This window comes from Phocoena sinus, chromosome 15 (genome assembly GCF_008692025.1).
Source record: "Phocoena sinus isolate mPhoSin1 chromosome 15, mPhoSin1.pri, whole genome shotgun sequence".
Taxonomy (NCBI): Eukaryota; Metazoa; Chordata; class Mammalia; order Artiodactyla; family Phocoenidae; genus Phocoena; species Phocoena sinus.
The window spans coordinates 49,487,970-49,501,980 of NC_045777.1; positions in this window are offsets into that span (position 1 = coordinate 49,487,970).

Here is a 14,011-nt window from a genome sequence, read left to right on the forward strand (position 1 = left end):
TATAGTACGTACCTCCCCTCTTAGATTATAAACTTCTCAAAAACAATGACCTTACTCATTTCTTCTTCTCCTCACAGCAAACTGCAAATGTCTATTCAATGTATTTAGAAAGGGCTTACAATTCTTTAAATTACTGTTATCAACATTCATCCAATAAAAGATTCGAACATCAAAAAAAGAAAGAAAGTCTTTAAGTTGAGAAAATGTCAAGCCCACTGTGGTGGACATACGTTTCCCAAAATTTTAATTTTTGCTTTGAAGTTCAAATTCTGTCATTGGCAACAATTACCAAGTGGTTTTCCTTGCAATGACAGATTTATTTTGTGCATTTTGGTGGGGGGGTACAAGGGCCTCTCACTGTTGTGGCCTCTTCCGTTGCGGAGCACAGGCTACGGATGCACAGGCTCAGCGGCCATGGCTCACAGGCCTAGCTGCTCCGCGGCATGTGGGATCTTCCCGGACCGGGGCACGAACCTGTATCCCCTGCATCAGCAGGCGGACTCTCAACCACTGCGTCACCAGGGAAGCCCCTATTTTGTGCATTTTTGAGAAAATATCTGCCAATACCCAAATCTGAATAACCTTGCTTTATCTGTCAGTTGTTACTTAGAGTAAAAATGTGGTTTCATGAAAAAGTAACTAGTTCATCTCACAACTCAACCTTACAAGTGTTTTTCCTCTAGACAAACACAGTCTGCCATGCAGAAGTGCTTTGTGCCTACCTCTCATTTCATCATGCAGAAAACTTTAAAGACATTTATTTAAGAGTAAATAATAAAATTAATAGTTTCTGCTTCTTCGAGGTCATTCTTCAGTGAAACTGGCATTTTTAAACCTGATCGAGACATTTAAAGGTGAATCCCTGACACTCTTTATTGTTCTATCCTTTAGAGTTTGGTGTAAGAACAGAAGCCACCCTGCATATTTTAGGCAGGAAGGGGTTTAATATAGGGTCTTGGGTGCTTACACAGTCACTGTGGATCCTAACAGAGCAGTTCTAGGCTGGACTTCCAGGATCTTGGTTGTCAGAACACTGTAGATCTGACCCACCAGAAGAACTACCTCCTCGGAGACCACCCCTGGAGTTCTCCCCAAATCAACAAGCCACTGGTGTTTCTACCCTGAGAACCTACGAGAAAGTATACTGGGGAGGTGCTGCAGAGCCCCCTGGCTTACCAGCAGAGTGTATGGGAAGACGGCCTTCACCGAGCTCCTAGGATCCGGATATCATGCAGAACCTAATTTTCATCCCTTACCTCCAACAGCAAAGAAGCCTGGAAAATACAGTGTCCGTCTTTCTAACCTCTCAAACTTAGAAGAAAGGTGAAATGAAGATTGCATGAGGCAATTCTGTTTTGGACCTAGTCAACAGGAATTTGTTCACAAAGCCAGTGATAACAAATGGCAGATAGCTTACTTTCTCTGCAAGTGATGGGAAATCCTCCTAGATACGATATAGATTTCTCTTTTGCACTTTTACCCATTGATTGTGAGCAAACGTGCCAACTGCCTGCTGTGAGCCCAGACAGAATGGCAGGGGGTATGAGGGGTAGGTGGAGGGGTCAGAGGCAGAGAATCTGCCTTGTCCTTAACCAGAACCCAACACCTTTCTGTGGGCATCCCTGGGAGGTCACAGTAGGGGTACTGTGGAATGTTCTAACACCTCTGTTAAAACACTCTCCTTAGAGTGCACTTAGTAATATTTCTTTTAAGCCAATAATTCTCAAAACTTGCTATTGTGTTTGAAATGTGGGTTAAAATACAGAGAGTCCTGAGCTGTATTGCCAGAGACTTTAATTCAGTTTGTTTAAGATAGAATCTAAATTTCTTTTTAATCTTTTTAAAAATATTTTGTCTTCCTCCCTTCTTTCCTCCCTCCCTCCCTTCCTCCCTCCCTCCCTTCCTTCCTCCCTCTTTCCTTCCTTGATTCCCTCATTAACAGTTTATCTCAGGAGATTTTGATGCAGTTTTTCTACTGATCACAGTGTGAGAAACAGTTTTGAGCCATCAGGTCCTGATCCTACCAATCCAGACCTGCCTACTTCAGGAGACAATTTCTGCAGGTGAAAGAAAGTCAGCTCTCACTTTGTGATCGGTTAGCTCTCCCCTGGGTAGAGGGACACAGCAAGGCTGAGCAATTGTGATTTCTTCCCTTGCTTTTACGTTAAGGAAGTCATTCCCCACCCAAATTCAGCTAAAATCCATCTACTAGTTTATCGAAAACTATTACTTTTTTCTTTTCTTTTGTTTCCATTTGTTCCTTTTTGCTGGATTTTATTTGAGCATATAATGTAAATCAAGGATCTACCTTTTCCCCCTATCCTATATCATCACTGATTTGTGATATTTCCTGTATCCTATTTTCAAAGTTGTTTTATTTTTTTTAATTTTAGGGTGTCTTTCAGGACTCATTATTTTGTTTGATATATTTTTTAGGTTTTTGACCAGTGCCACATGGCTTTAATTCTTGTAGCTCTCCAGTTTATTTTTATATTAGGAGAAACACTTTATTCTCCTTGTTCTTCCTCTTTAAAAACTTTCTGGCTATTTTCACCAATTACTTTTATTTTTCTTCCAGATGAACTTGAGGAATAAATCTGTATTGATTTTTCCTTCCCTTTATTTATTCTTTTAAACTGGCCAAATAGGCTTTGCACACTCATTTATTTTTTCTTACCTTTCAGCAATCTTTCTTTCCTTCTCCCATACTTGGAATTAACCACTCATGACATACATAATAAACGGATTCCTTCTTTTGTCTTTAAGACTGTCTTCAGTAGTCATATTTTCTCAAAAAGCAGTGACTTTCACGCCTCTCAACCACTCTAAATTTTTCTATCTTTTTGACCTTGAAATAAGGGCAATAAAAACAAACCTCAAGGGCTTCCCTGGTGGTGCAGTGGTTGAGAGTCCGCCTGCCGATGCAGAGGACACGGGTTCGTGCCCCCGTCCGGGAAGATCCCACATGCCCTGGAGCGGCTGGGCCCGTGAGCCATGGCCGCTGAGCCTGCGTGTCCGGAGCCTGTGCTCCGCAACGGGAGAGGCCACAACAGTGAGAGGCCCGCGTACCGCCAAAAAAAAAAAACCTCAATCCTTAAAGTTTAAAAAAATCAATTTTTGAAAACTGTACTTATCTCTTCCTTATCCTCTAAAAACAAAGGTTATTCTTTTTACTTCAGTACAAGGACAAATGCTAAAATTATCTTCATAACACCATTTAAATCATGCCTTTCTCTGCCTCATACTGACACAGCTTAAATATTCAAACACAGCTTTCTTTGCTGTAAGCACAAATCACCAGACTTTCCCCATCACTCTACAATCCATAAGTCACCAATCAGCTAAGCGAATTTTAAGAAAACACACGGAAAGTTGCCCAGATTGCCCTGGGCCATCAATACTGTCTATGCAGATACCTAAGTAATATACAGAGACGTCGTGGTGCACTTTGGAGTGTTTTTCCAGTTCCCACTGTCTGCTCTGTTTATGCCTGCAAAGCTATAACCACCAGCACCACCTGCGTAGTGGTAGATGTTTGGGTTCAGCTTTACCAATAAAGCCAAACTGAGCCAATGAGATAGTTTCTCTTGTAAGAATTTGGAACTGAAATACAGAGATGTCACGAATCCCCATGGGAGATTTGATCATAGGGTGTGTGAATTCTGAAGCTCTGACATTTTCACCATTAGCCATGAACACTGCAAGTCAGAACAGAATGTCTGCAGAGAAATAATGATGAAGCAGACAGGCTGAGAACAGGGATAAGGGTGAGGGAGGAGAATTAGAGAAAGTGGAAGTTAGTTGGCTTGCCCTGAAATGCTTCCAGCTCCTGGCCTGCACTTCCTGAAAGCCATGGATTTCATTTACTCTTGTATCTTCTACAGGTATTTTCTTTGTGAAATACTCCTTGGGAGTATTCCCTCCTCTTCAATTTTAAAAGAGTTTGAGAAGGACGGGCATTAATTCTTCTTTAAGTGTTTGGTAGAATCGAAACAGATGGCTCAGTGAAATCATCTGATCCTGAGCTTCTCTTTGTTGGGAAATTTTTTTAATTACTGACTCAATCTCCTTACTCATTATCAGTGTGTTCCAATTTTCTCTTTCATGATTCAGCCTTGATAGGTTGTTTGTTTCTAGGAATCGACCCATTTCTTCCAGGTTGTCCAGTTTTGTGGCATATAATTATTCACGGTTGTCTCTTATGATTCTTTGCATTTCTGTGGTAGCAGTGGTAATGTCTCCACTTTCATTTATGATTTCATTTGTCTTCTCTATTTTTTCTTAGTCTAGTTAAAGGGTTGTCTTTTTCTATCTTTTCAAAAACCAGCTCTTAAAAAAAAAAAAAACAACCAGCTCTTAGTTTCATCAATCTCTTCTGTTTTTCTGGTCTCTAGTTCATTTATTTCTGCTCTGATATTTGATATTTTCTGCTTTCTGCTAACTTTGGGCTTAATTTGTTCTTCTTTTTCTAGTTCCTTGAGATGTAAAGTTAGGTTGTTTGAGATCTTACTTTTTACTTTATTTATACATTTACTGCTGTAAATTCCCCTCTTAGAACCAATTTTTTAGCATCCCATAGGTTTGATATGTTCTGTTTCCTTTTACACTGGTTTCAAGATTTTTTTTTTTCAAATTTCCCTTTTGATTTCTTCTTTGACCCATTGGTTGTTTAGAAGTGTGTTTTTGAATTTTCACATATTTGTGAATTTTCCAGCTTTCCTCCTTTTACTGATTTCCAGTTCCATACCACTGTAGCCAGAAAAAAATATTTGGTATAATTTCAATTTTCTTAAAATGGCTAAGACCTGTTTTGTGACCTGTCGTATGATCTAACCTAGAAAATGTTCCATGTGCTTTTGAGAACAAAGTGTATGTTGCTACTGTTGGATGGAATGTGCCATATATGTCTGTTAGGCCCATGTGGTCTAAAGTATGGTTCAAGCAAGTGGGGGCTACTCTTCACTGCGGTTCGCAGGCTTCTCATTGTGGTGGCTTCCCTTGTTACAGAGCACAGGCTCTAGGCACACGGGTTTCAGTAGTTGTAGCGCATGGGCTCAGTAGTTGTGGCTCACGGGCCCTAGAGCACAGGCTCAGTAGTTGTGGAGCACAGGCTTAGTTGCTCCACGGCATGTGGGATCTTCCAGACCAGGGCTCAAACCCGTGTCCCCTGCATTGGCAGGCGGATTCTTAACCACTGAGCCACCAGGGAAGCCCCAAAACTCTCTTTTAAATGGCAGTTGTCTCCTGATCTGCTGGCCTACTGACCTCAAATTTTCTACTAAACGTTCTATTTTAAACCAGCCTACGAGGCACTTTTGCAGACACAGAGTAAACAAATGAAGAATAAATGAACCATATACCTTTTTACAATATCATCAAGTTTAATAATTTAATATGTATTAGAATTCCTTTTCCCATAAAATCACAGGCTCCATCCGGGTGGAGGGCATATAAAAATCACATGGACAGGACCAGACACTTGTGAGGTCCTAACTATCTGTCTCCTCAAACTGAGGGCTCAGGCCCAGGCTTGACCAAGTCCCAGTATCTGCCTTCACACTGTGAGTGGAATTTGGGTGGTTTTTCAAATTAAGGTTTTACACTTGTCAGCTTAGCAGGGAAGCTGTCGGTTCCAAACTCATCTTTCCAGCAATAATCAAGTTACACCACACATGAGACGGCCTGTTCCCTGAGCTATTTGATTACAATCTACAGATATTAGCAGGAAAACAGTCAGTGCAGCATATTTCAAAACAAGCTGCATCTCTGAGAGAGAGTGAGGGTGGTGCCCCAGGAAGATATCAGCTCCAGACTCGTTTAGTCCGGAGCATTGATCTTCACGCAGTAGTTTCCAGAAAAGCACCCGGAAAGTGGGATGGAGCTGAGCTTGGCTGTCACCCATGGAATGGAGGGCTGGAAACGTCAGACACCTGTGATCCTGGGAGCAGTCAGACCCAAGGGAACCACAAGAAATGTCCCCTCCAGGTCCGCTGTCCTGCTTAGGATAAGGCTCAATGGCTGCAATAAAGGGCCCCAAAGCCGAGTGGCAAATGGATTGGCATCCCTCACGCTGGGTCTGGAGGGAGACAGTCCAGGGCTGGACCAGGAAGGCCCTGTCCCTGATGCCCTGTCATCCCAGAGGAGTTGGACCAACTGACCCCAGAACCCGCGGGAGGGGCGGGCCCCCAACACCTTGATCTAGGGCTCCGGGCCTGAGAGTAAATGTCCCCTGTTCCAACCCCTGCCCCCCATCTGGTGTACAGTGACGGGGCCGCAGGAAACCCACACCCGGCCTGGGGAGGGGACACTGTGCTTGTTGACACTCAGGACCGTCACCGGCCCCTCCCCTCTGGGCATGACCCCCACTCCTCCTCGGGGAGGGACCCAGGGCCCACACGTCCCTGTAACGGCGACCTTACCCCCGCCACCCCTGGGGCATCTCAAACCCCAGAAAGGAGCCACAGCGGCATGGTGACCACGGCGAGTGGCTGTAGGCCACCCCACCCCACCCTGAGACCTGAGCGTGGTCATCTGAGAAGTGACCCACTAGCGCCCCCGACCCAGGCTCCCCGTTTCACAGGGCAGGTCCTCATGCCGAGTTCCTGGAGGGGGATGTCGAGCAGGGGTTACTGAGGCCTGTGAATTTGTGGGCCAGAGAGATCTTCCCCAGGAGCCCAGGCACAGCTAGGCCAGGACGAATCCATCACTCCCCTCCTGTACCCCATGGAGTGAGGATAAAGCCCCAGTGACCCCCAAGAAGAGACATGACACCCAGAGGGCTAGAGCATCCACAGAGCGGGGACTGAGTGTCCACCTCATTCCCCCAGAGAGAACGATGTCTTCACCGGGGCCACCAGGCTGGCCCATGTCCCCACAAACATCCAGCCTCAGTGAACCAGCCAGACAGAAAACTCTCTTCCAAGGTCCCCTGTGTTCATAGGCCCAGGCTCGGGGGAGGCTGGCTGGCCCGAGGGAGGACGGACGTGCTCCAGCGCCAGACACTCACTGCCTGCCCCCTGCCCACCCCCTGCCCCTCTCCTGCGCCCTGTGGTCTCACCCCTCAGGAACCCCCCTCTCCAGGCTCCCAGCACCCACATTTCCCATCTCAGCCCCATCACTCTCCCATTCAGTTTGCCTGTTTCCCCGCCGGGTGAAGAGGAGGGTGACTGCCCGGCACCGGTGTTTCCAGCAGTGTAGACGGGGCTTCCCTTCTCTTCCCGGCTGGGGTCTGGCCAGACACCGGGTGGTTTCCAGCTGTGCGGGTCTCAGGCACCGAGCAGCAGGGAGCAGCCCTGATCCCCGCGCCTGCAGCGCCACCTGCTGGTCTCTCCGTCCTCCCGTTGGGCACAGTCTTCACCTTCCCCGCTGCCTCGGATGGTCCGTCTCCTCACTGTCCAGCCATCAGCCCCTTCTCCCCACCGCCATCACCCCCAGCTCCACACCCCTCGTCCAGCCTCAGGGATGACCCAGGACCCTCCCTGGGCTCCCCCGCCTGCCCACCCATGGTCGCTGTCCTCAATCCACCTGTGCAGACAGGTGAGCGTTCCCTCCAGTGGCTCCCAAACGCTTCATCCAACATCCTCCCCGAGGTCGGCCCCGTGTCCCGTCGGATGTTCCACCGTCACCAAGCCCCCAGCTCCATGGCAAGGGCAGGTATCAGGCCTGCTGCATGCACTGCTGTGTGCCCTGCTCTATACACAGGCATGACCCTGCCCCAGGACGCAGGAAAGGTGGCCCTACCGCGGGATGCGGGGAGGTGTGACTGACCACAGGGAGCCCTGGCCGTGCTCGCACCCTCCCGGGGGAGGACACTTCAGCTTGGCCCCTGGAATGACCGGGAGGTTGGCCAGCAGCGCCCCCACCCAACCTCACTGTCACCACAAGAAACAAAAGATGCCTCTGTGCAGAAAGAGAGAACATCACCAGCCTGATGCTGTCCTGAGCAAGGCTGGGAACTGGGCTGCTGCAGTGGGTTGAATGGGGGGCCCCCAAAAGTTACGTCCATGTCATGCCCCCCAGAATCTGAGAATGGAACCTTATTTGGAAGCAGGGTCTTGGCAGGTACAATTAGTTACGGATCTGGAGATGAGGTCATCCTGGATCAGGGTGGCCCTAAATCAATGACAGTGTCCTTCTAAGAGACAAGAGGAGAGACAGAGAGGAGACAGCAGGTGAAGATGGAGGCAGAGATGGGAGAGATGTAGTCACAAGCCCAGGGACGCCTGGAGCCCCCAGAAGCTGGAAGAGGCAGGAAGGACCTTCCCCTGGAGCCTCGGAGGGAGCGCGGCACTGGGACACCTTGATGTGAGATGTCTGGTCTCCAGCACTGAGAGGACAGGTTTCTGTTGTTCTGAGCCTCCGTTTGTCACAGCTGCCCCAGGAAGCTAATGCACCTGGTGAGCAGCTCCCCACCCAGATCTAAACCCTCCCTCCTCCCGTTAGAGGCAGCCCCCTGCACCTGTGCTGTCTGCACAAACCATGTGGTTCACACCGAACCCTGGCTCCCCTTCTGGGCACTGGCATTTCGGAGGGTGAGGGCAGACAACACCACGTGACCAGCCCCCAGCTGGGTGCCAAGTCTCTAATGAGCTTCCCCAGGGGGGCGGGGGTGGGGGTAACTGTCATGGTTCTGCCCTTCCTCGCTGGGGGAAGAGACACCCCAGAGACCCTCGAAGGAAGGAGGGGGCACGAAGGGTCATGACGTGTCTGGAGCAGGGGCCCTCCCACCCGTGCATCCCTACTCTGCACCGTGACCCATCTCACCCGTGAACACACAAACATGTGCTGAGTCCTGTTAGCCTCCCAGCAAGTCCCTGAAGGTGAGGGCAGCCCTGCAGACACCACCCCTTTCCTCCACTTCTAGTAGGTGGAAGATCCACTTCTTGCCATTCCAGAAGCGGTTCTGGAGCTGCTCTGGGAGTGGTTCTGGGGTTTTGCAGGCTGAGCCCCTGTTGCTATGCCCCCACTTCCCCACAGTAACATCCAGAACAAGCTGTTTGCTCTGTTGCCTGAATCCCCACCACCCCGCCCAATATTCTCAGGAAAGAATCGGAGAGGACGCTCATTCACATGCCCCTTGCAGCACACAGGGCTCTCTTGGGCAGGCACCCAGCAGCCCATGGGGCTCGCGTGGGAAGACCCCTCTCAAGGCACAGGGCCCATCTTTGCAGGCCCCCCGACAGGCTCAACACACAGGAACCGTGCACATAGCCCTCGATGCAGAGTATCCCCAGCCCACCTGTTGGTCAGGGCAGGACTTGAACTAACAAACAGCAGCTCCTGGATAGGTCTGTGACCCTGGGCTTCACTCACGCACCTCCCTCCACCAGGTCTTCCAGAGGCTTCCGCTGCCTCTGGGGCACTGGGCTCCTGTCTCCATCCACCACCCCTCCTCTCCCCGACGCCTGGGTTCTTCTCAGTAGGAGAGGGTCTTCTTGAAATTGTCTCCCACTCGTGGGCCAGATAAAATGATTAGAAAACAAGCCAGAGCTACAGCCCCATGTCCATCCTGATCTTCAAGACACCTGTTCCTTGGACTTGGCCAGTGCAGCAAGACCCATTTTCTGCAATTACAAGCCCCTGATGGGCAAGGACTGGCTGACCTGGGCAGCCTCCCCCAGCCAGCCAGCCGTCCCCAGGTGTGCCTGGGTTGAGCTCTGTATAGACACCCGCTCCGGGCAGTGAGAGAACCACAGCTGTACCTGAAGCCATACTCTCTGCCCAATCAGCTACCGCGGGGCTGGGCTTGTGGGAGGGAGGGAGGGGCCGCGGCCTTGTGGCCGGCCCGGTCTGAGTGGGGCTCTGCTGGACCTTCCACAGGAGTTGCTGGGCTGCTACCTGCTAAGGAAGAGGATGTGTCGCCCATACCTGCCATTGGAAGTTCTCCCCAGGCAGAGGTGAGGAAGCAAGAAAAAAGGCAGTGGGGGTCAGGAGAGGAGGGATAGCTCAGGTAGGTAAATGGAAAGCTCCCAGGAGAGCAGGGGCCAGGACCATCCTACATGGCCTGCGGGAGCCAACTCAGTAAGCGTGCTGCCACTGGCGTGCTGCAAGCCCTTTCCTCCAGCCCGTAAGGTCCTTGCACATATTTAGGTTTGCTTCCCTGCCAAGGGTGGATAAAGTCCAGGAGCAGCTGGCCTGGGGGTCAGCTAAGGTTTACTCAGAGACACCACCGCACCAGCTTTCCAACGAGGGCGCTCCTTGGGGTGGGGGGAGCTGCTGGCTGCTTGAGAGAAAACTGCCCACCTCTGACCAGCTTGAGACTTGTTCATCGGTGAAGCAAGTGTCCTGATAGGCTTTTCATCTGTGTACCTGGCGGGTTCTTAATTAGCAGCGTGGATGGCGACATCAAAGGTCCTGAATCAAGACTGAAATACTTACCCCACACACGTACAGGTGTAAGAACCTGGGGAGGCCGTGTGCAGCCGGCCAATATTCTGGTGTGCATCCACTGCTTTAGGGTTTCTGGGGGCCCAGTGCTGACTCTAAGGGTTCTGCAATCCAGCCTCTGTCTGCCTTTAGTGAGATCCCACTTCCAGGATCCTACAGAGCAGGGTCTGTGTGACTGTTCTGTGGCTTCTCTAACAAATGACCACAAGCTGGGTGGTTTAAAACAACAGGAATTCATCCTCCCCCAGTCCTGGAGACCACACACCTGAGATCAAGATGTCTCAGGACTGAGGTCCCTCCAGGGGCTCAAGGGGAGGATATTTCCTGCCTTTTCCAGCTTCTGGGGGCTCCAGGCGTCCCCAGGCTTGTGGCTGCATCCTTCTCGTCTCTGCCTCCGTCTTCACGTGGCTTCTCTGTGTCTGGGTCTCTCCTCTTTTGTCTCTTATAAGGACGCTGTCATTGGCTTTAGGGCCACTCTACCCAAGATGACCTCATCTCGAGATCCTTAACTACATCTGCAAAGACCCTTTCCGCAAATATGGTCCTGTTAACGTGTTCTGGGGGGACACATCTTTTGGAGCCACCATTCAACCCATTGTCTGTGTATGAAATAACCCTCTCATTTTAGGAGATTACCAAGGTCCTGTATAGACTGGCACAGACAGCAGCCATGTGGGTGGGGGTCTGGGGAGAATGAGGACCCAGGAAGCACCTGGAAAGGATCAAGGCCTGGTGAGCTCTTCCACGGGGGGCTGTGAAAACAGCCACTCCACTCTGTCCGTGGAAAGGCGCCCAGTGCAAGTGCAGAAGTGGCTACCTTGCAAAGCTGGCTCTTCTGCGATTTCATCATCAATAGCGTCATGTAACCAATAACTACGGGCTTGGAGGAATTGCTTTCTGGTGTGTGACGACGGCACTGTCACTTTAGTCTCAGCAAGCCTAGAATAGGAATGTTTGAAGGAGAAGAGTTTGAGAGATTGTGAAGCTTGGTTGTCAAGGAAACCGAGCAGGTTTGCCAAGGTTGTCAAGGTAACTGCTTTGAAGCACCATCACCTGAGTGGTGGTCTCAGCGTGAGCTGTGGTTTGAGAAAAGTGTGATAAGGTTAAGCCTTACTTTCTGTAACAGCTGGGGAGGGATTTGTCAAGCACCTTGGCTTTTAGGGCAAATGTTCGTTGCTGGAGCAAAGGGTCTCCTCGGATGGGTTGAGGCTCAAGGTGTCTCTGTCCCCTTCATGCAAGAGTCCAGGGCAGGTGCGTGTCAGGGCCCAGGCTCTGTCCCCCTTGCTTCTCCTCCCTGCTTCCAGGTGGAGAGCTCCAACCAGCACGGTGGGGTGACCATGTGGGCACCAAGCCCTCCATCCTAGGATGCAGACTGGCCAAGGCCCTCACCCCCTCCACCACTTCCCCTTGGTAACAGGAGATACTGCGCCCCAGCTGCAAGGGGTGAGAAGGCTGGGAGGTGCAGGGGAGCCATGAGCAGAGGAAAGGAAAATGGGTTCTGGTGGGCAGCTGGGCGGCTCTGCTGTGAGGGTCGCCCGGACACCAGTACACAGTCCTGGGTGCTGTGCAATGTGATGACACTTCAGCATGAGCTCTTTGATGCTCTGTGGTTCTGGAAATCCTACAGGAGGCGGTTCACAGCAGGGGAAGCTAATGCTCTCAGTGGAGGCGCTCAAGCCAAAGGTCTGCGGTTCAGACTGAAGGTGCCGATGGACACACAAGACAAAACCATCTCGTGTGAATGTAGTTCAGGCATGTTTAACGTGAATGCAGTTGTGTTATGCCTAAAATCTTCTACCTTGGGCCTCTCCTCGGGGACAACATCCTCAGTTCCTGAGATTCCTGTAACTCACGTACGGGGGAATGGAGAGTGGGCTCTGTCCATCTGACACTTGAGTTACTACCCTATGTGTGAGTCTGCTTGGGGCTTCCCTAACAAATACCACAGACAGGGCAGCTTAAACAACAGACCAATCTCCCAGTCCTGGATGCTGTCTGAGATCAAGGTGTCTGCAGGCTGGTTTCTCCTGAGGCCTCTCCCCTTGACATACAGACAGCCATCTCTTCTCCCCTTGTCCTCACATGGTCTCCCCCCGTGCCTAACTGTGTCCTAATCTCTTCTTGTAGGACATCAGTCCTATTGGATTAGGATCTACCCTAGTGACTCCATTTTACCTTGATCACCTCTTTAAAAACTCCATCTTCGAGATTTCTCTGGTGGCGCAATGGTTAAGAATCCGCCTGCCAATTCAGGGGACACCGGTTCAATCCCTGGTCCGGGAAGATCCTACATGCCGCGGAGCAACTAAGCCCGTGCACCACAACTACTGAGCCCACGTGCCACAACTACTGCAGCCTGTGCGGCTAGAGCCCGTGCTCCACAACAAGAGAAGCCACCGCAATGAGAAGCACGTGCACAGCAATGAAGAGTAGCCCCCGCTTGCCGCAACTAGAGAAAGCACACGTGCAGCAACAGACGCAACACAACCAAAAATAAATAAACAAAATAAATAATTTTTTTTAATTAAAAAATAAGAAAAAAAAAACTCCATTTTCAAATACAGCCACATCCTGATGTCCTGAGGGTTAGGGATCCAGCATGTGAATCTGGGGGGACACAACTGAGCCCACACCATCCTGCTTAGGAACCACCATGTGCCTTGGTCCCTCCTTCCCTCAAGTCACACAGGCACCATGCAATGGCCCAGGGAGAGGCCACTCCTGCAGTGGTTGTCTCCAAGCTGGGGAACCCTTCTCTGCTCTCTTTGATCACGCAGCAGCAGTGCCAGCCCCCTCCTGAGGTGAGCAGTTCTGGGGTTTTGTGCCATGTCACCTGGCCTGCTTAGGCGCTCAGTGTCAGGGAACCCAGGAGCCAGCAGCTAGTGGGGATGCCGGGGACTGTCAGAGCCTTAGCAGATGTCTCTCCCAGCGGATACCATAGCGAAAGTGGGGAAACACTTGGGGGATTACAGGTGTGAGTCAGTCACATTCATGTTTCAAAAAGACCACATTGGGGTGGGATGTGAGATGCACCCTGGGGGCGGGGAGCTTTGTCAGGGTCTGATAGAGGGATCAGGCCCAAGATCGGGCTTGGGCCAGGGCTGTGGGTGTAGAGGGGAATTAGCGTGGGGACTGGGCATAGACTCTGGAGGAGGAGCTGACAGCCTGGGGCACAAGGGCAGTGGGAGCCTGGAGACCCCAGTGTTGCCGAACCAAGCTTGGTTCCACGTGCCCATGCCTGGTAAAGCCAATCTACTGACACCAGGCTGTGGTGAAGGAAAGTGCAGTGTTAATTGTAAAAGCGCCAATGCAAGGAGGACAGGTGGCTTGTGCTCTAAAAACCCCGAACTCCCTGAAGGGTTTCAGCAAAGCAATTTTATTTTTTTATTTTTATTTTTTTTCAGCAAAGCAGTTTTAAAGCCCAGGTGAGGGGATCAGCTGGTGCACAATTCTCTGGCTGATGGTGAGGTAACGACGGTTAACATTGTAATTTCTTAGGCACCAGTAGCTCTGGCGCTACGTGTTTATGGCCATCAAGTAGTTAATTCCTTCCATTTGGTGGTGGGTTTAGCATCTGTAAAACAACTCTGGAAGTGTGCATCAAATACTATTATCTAGGTACTTC